Source organism: Bactrocera neohumeralis, unplaced genomic scaffold, assembly GCF_024586455.1.
Source record: "Bactrocera neohumeralis isolate Rockhampton unplaced genomic scaffold, APGP_CSIRO_Bneo_wtdbg2-racon-allhic-juicebox.fasta_v2 cluster10, whole genome shotgun sequence".
NCBI lineage: Eukaryota > Metazoa > Arthropoda > Insecta > Diptera > Tephritidae > Bactrocera > Bactrocera neohumeralis.
The window spans coordinates 3,202,465-3,210,662 of record NW_026089623.1 but is presented as its reverse complement, the minus strand read 5'-3'; the positions used below and the strand labels follow the sequence as shown (position 1 = coordinate 3,210,662).

General features: G+C 33.8%; 1 long non-coding RNA gene across 1 annotated transcript; it reads left to right on the top strand.

The window, feature by feature from the left end:
- The first annotated feature begins 5,089 nt into the window (after positions 1-5,089).
- LOC126764987 (uncharacterized) lies at positions 5,090-5,545 on the top strand. The gene is made up of 3 exons (XR_007668204.1): positions 5,090-5,184; positions 5,270-5,470; positions 5,529-5,545. It is a non-coding gene; the product is annotated as an uncharacterized LOC126764987 (long non-coding RNA).
- The last annotated feature ends 2,653 nt before the right edge of the window (positions 5,546-8,198 follow it).

Here is an 8,198-nt window from a genome sequence, read left to right as displayed (position 1 = left end):
AATGCCTTCAAGATTATATGTACAAAGCTTCATTATGATCGGTTAAGCAGTTTTTGCGTGAAAGCGTAACAAACAAACTTGCATTCGCATTTATAATATTAAGTAGGGAAGGGATTCTTCTGATTTTTGTGTACAGTCAACCCCGGTTAAGTAGTAGTCCGCTTAAGTGCCAATCTTTCTTAACTTTCTGTATCTTGCTGAATCTCAAGCTTTGTATTTTTAAATACATAGGAATTATTGTTTCAAGTACGACTCACTTAAGTATCCGCACTCGCTTATGTACCATATTACATTTATAATTTTAACAAACCACAAAAATCTGTATCTTCGATTGTGGGATTTTGAAATATTTTGTAATTCTGAAATATTTATTTTTACGCGGCTCGCAAAAATCTGCGTCGATATGTATGCAAGGTCACGCGTAAACATACATATTTACGCTGATTTGTAGGCGAACCTCTACAGCGGCAAGGGAAGCGGTGATAATCGGCGACCGTTTGTTTATTTTTTCGGTACAGCTCGGATTTTCTACCAACAACACAATGCTTTGACGCTTTGTCGTCTCTTCAATCCTTCGACACATTGACTTTTTGACAAAACGTGAAGTTCGGCCATTGGTTGTCCGTGACAACGGAGTTTTTTTTTATGAAGCAATGGGTGTTTATATTTATATACAAAGTTGTGTGTACACAAATTTACATCCAAACATTATGCGGATGATTGTTTCAAATTTGTTTTTTGTGCACACAAAATTAAATACATACATCTTTGAATATGTGAAAATTATGCGTATGGTTTTTTAAAATCTTTTTACATGCTTATGTGAATCTGTGCGATGGCATGGTCTTTTAAAATGTTATTAAAACCTCTAATGCCCACAGGAAATAAATGCATATACTGTATACAGCTTATCAAACCTATATTAATTTAATATTTATGTAATAATACAAATATGACTTTATTTAACATTTCAGCAAATTTAATGAAATTCATCAAATTGGACATACATACTTATATACTTATGTGCTTTGATATCAAATATATTGAGAATATCTATAAATCATAATCATAGCCGTTTGCGCATTGTAAATATCAGGGATAATGGGATGCCCAACTATTCCAGTGTGAGAGCGCCTCAAAATAAGCGTTTTTTATAACATTTTCCATTGTGGCCACATCGAACAAAATAAGAATTTTTGGGCATTTAAATTAAAAAACCAACATTTATTACGATTGCAAATTATTATATATTGGACTTTTAATATATGGCGAAACTACTTAAATCCTTTTTTATGATTTTATGATATATGTACATTTAAAAAAACTGACTTTTGATATTTCATTACCTAATAAGGTGAATTAAGCCTGTTAGTTCTCAATTAATAAATGTTTTTAATCATTTGTAATTGAAAACTAATTACTCTATGTATCAAATTGCAAAACGTTTCATGAAATATATTTAAATTTCGCATTTTCTTTGATTTTCATTGTTTTAAATTTTTATTAGCGATCTTGAACGGCGGCAACAAATTTCTCCGTTCACATATATTTTTGGTATAATTTTAATCTGGCCGTTCCAGTCATTCCAATTGCAAAACGTCAAAACCTACCCGATCCAGTCAACTGTCAAAGTTCGGTAGGTGAGCGGTTCTCACATTTCCAATGACAGGAGAGTTGGGGATCTCTTTATCTCTGGTAAATATGCGAATCTGTAAGCGTACATTGAAATTAGCATTACTTTTCTCATTTAACATTGAAAACGCTCAATTCTTCTATTTTCGACCCCTTCATGTTAAATATTGGTGAAATCCGCTAATAAATATTTGTGGTGAAATCCTCTAATAGAAACCAGAGAACGTACATTTATAGAGAAGGTTCATGGTGTGCCGATTGTCAAAATGTTCCTCTTTTTGGAGGGGTTGAGTTTTCTATTAGTGGATTTCACCACAAAAATATTATTAGCGGATTTCACCAATATTTAACATGAGGGGGTCGAAAATAGCAGAATTGAGCATTTTCATTGTTAAATGAGAAAAGTGATGCTAATTTCAATGTTTAGAAATGTACGCTTACAGATTCGCGTGTTTACAATGCTCAAACGACTATGGATATCATTTATAGATATGTTTTATGAAAGATATACATACATACATATTTGATATTAAGGCACATAAGTATTCATGTACATATGTACATATGTATGTGCAATTTGACCTATTTAATGATGAATTCCATTAATCATATTTGTATAGTTACCTAAATATTATAATTATAATTAATATAGTTTTGTTAAGTTATTATACTATATAGTGTTACATTCATATTTATGTATTTGTTTGCTATGGGCATTAAAGGTTTTGATAACGTTTTAAAAGACCATGCCGTCGCACAGATTCACATAAGCATGTACAAAGATTTTATAAAACCGTACGCATAAAGTTCACATATTCACATCCATATGTATGTAATTTTGTGTTCATGTAAACAAATTTGAAACAATCATTCGCATAATGTTGGTAAATTTGTCTACACACAACTTTATGTGTAAATATATACACCCATTGTTTCATACATAAACTCCGTTGTCACGGACAACCAATGGCCGAACTTCACGTTTTGTTAAAAAGTCAATGTGTTGTTGGTAGAAAATCCGAGCTGTGCCGAAAAAAACGATTGTCACCGCTACCCTTGCCGCTGTACAGCTCCGCCTACAAACCAGCGTAAATATGTATGTATGTGTGTGCGTGAGCTTGCTTACATATCGACGCAGCTGCGTAAAAATATTTCAGAATTACAAAATATTTTTCACATTCCTTGACAAATACAGTCAATACTGGTTATGTGCCACATTTAAAGATACAGATATTTGTAGTTAGTTAAAAATAAAAATATAATATGGTACATAAGTGAGTGCGGATACTTGAATGAGTCGTACTTAAAACAGTAATTTCTAGGTATTTCAAAAAAACAAATCGTGAGATGCAGCAAGATATAATATAGGCTGTTAAGAGTGATGAGGGAGAAATTTGATTTTCATTTAAGCGGAGTACTACATAACCGGGATTGACTGTACACAAAAATCAGAAGAATATTGAATATTTTCTTTGAAAAATTTCTAGACTTGAAATTCGACAAATAAACTATGTTGTCTATTTTATTCTAAAATATTTTTTAATACTTATATTTCCGAGGTTGTAACTTTTTCCTTCCCATACATTTCAGAAATATATTCAATTTATGATTTTTAGCTTTTGAAATCGTCGCGAAAAGACGCTTGTAGGCAAGGCATGCTCGGGGAGATGTAATGGCGTCTGCTTTTATGAATGAATCGAAAATGCTTTTTGAAAGTACATTTGGGTTCATGAATGAAAATTTTGTTGTTGGGAAATTTACTATAAATTTTGACGTGGGCAATTTGGCTGCCATATTGGTTTCTGATGCTTTTTCAAACGATTGTTGTTTTTGTAGAACAATATTTGTAATTTTTGCGGGTGACATATCCACATGTGAACGCATGTAAGTATGTATGTATGTTGTGTATGCATTGTTTGTGTGGGAATGTCATATGCACATATTTACATGTGTACTCATATTGTAAGTATGTATGATGATTTTTGAGACTATTGTTGTTTTTCCAGAAGAATGTTTGTATGTTTTGATTAACATGCGTACGCATACATATATTATTTGTGGGAGGATGTCATACGCACATACATACATATGTGTGTACGTAAATATAGAGAAGCGCGCGCTTTTTATATTACTGATATGATAATATTGATTTGTACTTGCATACATATGTATCAGCAGGATAGATGCGTATGAAAGTTTTAAATGATAAGAGTGTGATTTACATATATTATTATTGTAATATATTGTGTTTTTAGGATATTACGATAATATTTCATATGTATATATGGCCTATATACATACATGCGTACGAAATCATATAATATTATCAAAGATAAGAAATATTTAAAATCAGCTTTTATTTGGACATTAACTATAAATATTACCATGAAAATAGCATAAGTTAATAATAATGTTATCAATTTTGCATGATTTCACACAAAATTCGCAAAATGATATTCATATCAATTAATATGATAGCATGTAAACGTATAAAAATATAAGCCAAAAGACCAACAGGCGTCTGTAAAATAAATTATATTTCTGAGCATAATTTTCATTGAATGATCAGCTCTGTTCACTCATTTCTGTTAAAATTTCTCCTGCCGAGCCAAAAGTGGTGAAATCCACTAATAGAAAATTCATGGCTCTTGACAGTTTACACGCTTGTCCGTAGTTGAACCTTCTCTATATTATACGTTCTCTGTAAAAACGAGTGCCCCTCCAAAAAGAGGAACGTTTCGACAGTCGGCACACCATGAACCTTCTCTACAACACACGTTCTCTGCAGAAGGTTTATTACTGTCTCTAATGAGATTTTGACGTTTAGCAATTGCTCTTCCACTTCCAATTGTATTTTCTGTTTTCACAAGTGAGAATTGGCGCCATAAATAAAATGATACGAAACTTTCGTTTCGTTTGGCTCTCATTTTAACTTAAATGCGTTCCCTAATTCGGTTGGTAGCAAGGAAGATCAGAAAATTTCGAACAGTTGATATCAAAAAAGGCGGAATGCCACAATGAATTTAATTGAATTGTGGGAACATTTTTTGTTAAAATAAATGTCTATGTAAATTAATTAATGATTTTGCATTTTAACATATATGCATTTTCAAATGTTTAATTTAGTGGTTTTTATAATTTATAAAAATCCCCAAACATAAAGAAGTGTGTGGTCGGAATACATTTCTAAAATATATGTAAATATTATTTTAGGTTTGGGCAATTAAGTATATACATATGTATATTAAGGTGGACCAAAGTAGTTTTTATTTTTTTTTTCTCTTAGTTACCATGAAAATCTCATCCGACATGACTAAAAACAAGTTCTGGTAAGACCTGGGGTGTTACTCTGTAATGCGATACGAATATGAAAATGTTCGCATCTTCAATTTTGGTAGGTACTCTGTGGTTCGACAATCGCATAAATTTCCAATTGCAGTAAATTTCCCTTTCGCATTGGCGGTACTCTGCTTTGCTACAGCAATTGTCCAACATGCGTTATATTCGTAATTTTTGTACTACAAGTATAAAGAAGTCGCATTGCTTGAAAATGTAAGTTTCAATATAAATTAGTTGTTTTAATTGCTACTAAAATATATAACGCCATGCATATGAACTATTTTGCATAAATTTACAGGGAAGAACCGAAAATAAAACAACAAACTCAACCAAAGCAATTTGAAATTCTCGTGGATTTCATGAAGGCGCATCCCGATTTATCGAAAGGATCACTAAAAACACCAGTCGCCAAAGTACCTCCAATAATTTATGGAAAAATTTAGTTTCCCATTTAAACGCAGCTGGGCCACCATTGCGCGACATTGCGGGGTGGAAAAAGGTAACTCCAATAATTGCACAGATAAATTATAAATGTGTTTAAATGTAATCAATTAAAGGTTTGGGCAGACTATAATATTCACTTAAAGGCAAAAATGCGACGAAACAGAAATAATATTTCGGGAACTGGAGGTGGTCCCCCACTTTTCATACCCTTATTACAGTTAGAGCATCAAATGAGTGAGTTATTGAGTTACGAGTACACAAGAAAATGAACTATCACAATGTTCAAATGTGACGTACCCACCTCGCAATAAGCAGCAGACTCTGCTTGAACAACAAGTCGAAAACCAAATTATATTCCACAATAACTCGATTAAAGTGTTAAACGATATAAATTTTAATTTAAAAAACATTTTTAAAACATTGAAAAAAAGAAATAAATTAGAAAAACGGAGACTAACCTTTGAAAAGGAAAAATGTCTATATAAACAAAAAATTGATGAACAAAAATTGAGAAACTGGAAAATGTAAGTTAAATAACTATATAACTGCGAGAAGTAGAATTAAAAACTACAAATTTAATCTGTAATTATTTAAATTTAATTTTCCTTATTACAATGAAATAAAAGACTGGATTTATTAATTTGCAAATAGTTCGTTTTAATTAAGCTGAGTTACGAGCATTTATCATATTTGTTTTAATATCGTCCCTAATGTTTCTAGCAATAGTAATAAAATTACCACTATTAGGTAAATCCATATTAGTGGTGGAAAATTCTTCTGGCTCAAGTGTAATATTAATTGGTACTTCTACCTTGTACAGAATGCATATATTGTGTAGAGCGCAGCATAAGTTCAAAATTTTAACGACTTTTTCAGGCGCATAATGTGGCTCTCTTGCAGATAACAAACATCGAAATCTCCCCTTCAATACACCAAACACGCGTTCAATTAGTGATCGGCCTTTTGTAAACTGTCGGTTGAAATAGAGTTCTTCAGAACGTTCTGGTGTTAGCAGTCAAGGTTCAAGAGGATATCCGGAGTCTCCTATAATAATAATAACAAAACATAAGTGTTGCTGAGAAATGTTGATAATTTCATTTAAAACATCAATATAATGTAATAATATATAACAATTTTATCTTATGGCGATTTAGCCGCAAAACATATAAAAATGTGTGCTTATTGAGGCGAAAATTTTGCATGAAGCTAAAAACACAAAATGTGTAGATGTTAGGAACATTTTAAAACCGCAATTTTTTTACTAATCTTTTATCACTTAGAGACATAATGTCCGAATTATCTCGAATAATTCTTCTATCAATTCTTTCCTGAGAATAATAATGATCCCACAATGCCACAGAATTCATTTTTAAATTATTCAACACAGTTTTAACGAACAAATAATTATTTTTTTTTTGCTCGTTTATACTTTGACATGTTTGGAAGTAATGCCAACTATTACATAAAAAGAAAAAAAAGCAAAGGTGAACAACATTGTTAATGATGCGTAAGCAATACAGAGTATATATTCCCTATCGCAACGCATTGGGCTTTCGAATCGCATTGTCTTTCGTATCGCTTTACAGAGTAAGCCCCCTGAGCTCTCAATATTAATATTAAGAGGTGCCTCATCGACATTTTTGATTTCCCATATAAATAACACAGGAAATTCTGTTTTTTGTTTGGATTTTTAATGTACTTCTTCTTCTTCTTAATTGGCGTAGACACCGCTTACGCGATTATAGCCGAGTTAACAACAGCGCGCCAGTCGTTTCTTCTTTTCGCTACGTGGCGCCAACTGGATTTTCCAAGCGAAGCCAGGTCCTTCTCCACTTGGTCCTTCCAACGGAGTGGAGGTATTCCTCTTCCTCTGCTTCCCCCGGCGGGTACAGCGTTGAATACTTTCAGAGCTGGAGTGTTTTCGTCCATCCGGACAACATGACCTAGCCAGCGTAGCCGCTGTTTTTTAATTCGCTGAACTATGTCAATGTCGTCGTATATCTCGTACAGCTCATCGTTCCATCGAATGCGGTATTCGCCACGGCCAATGCGCAAAGGACCATAAATCTTTCGCAGAACATTTCTCTCGAAAACTCGCAACGTCGACTTATCCGTTGTTGACATCGTCCAAGACTCTGCACCATATAGCAGGACGGGAATTATTAGTGATTTATAGAGTTTGGTTTTTGTTTGTCGAGAGAGGACTTTGCTTCTCATTTGCCTACTCAGTCCGAAGTAGCACCTGTTGGCAAGAGTTATCCTGCGTTGGATTTCTAGGCTGACATTGTTGTGGTGTTTACGCTGGTTCCAAGATAGACGAAATTATCCACAACTTCAAAGTTATGACTGTCAACAGTGATGTGAGTGCCAAGTCGCGAGCGCGACGACTGTTTGTTTGATGACAGGAGATATTTCGTTTTGCCCTCGTTCACTGCCAGACCCATTTGTTTTGCGTCCTTGTCCAGTCTGGAGAAAGCAGAACTAACGGCGCGGGTGTTAAGGCCGATGATATCAATATCATCGGCATACGCCAGCAGCTGTACACTCTTATAGAAGATGGTACCTTCTCTATTTAGTTCTGCAGCTCGAACTATTTTCCAGAAGCAGGTTGAAGAAGTCGGACGATAGGGAGTCGCCTTGTCTGAAACCTCGTTTGGTATCGAACGACTCGGAAAGGTCCTTCCCGATCCGGACGGAGCTTTTGGTGTTACTCAACGTCAGTTTACACAGCCGTTTTAGTTTTGCGGGGATACCAAATTCAGACATCGCGGCATAAGGGCAGC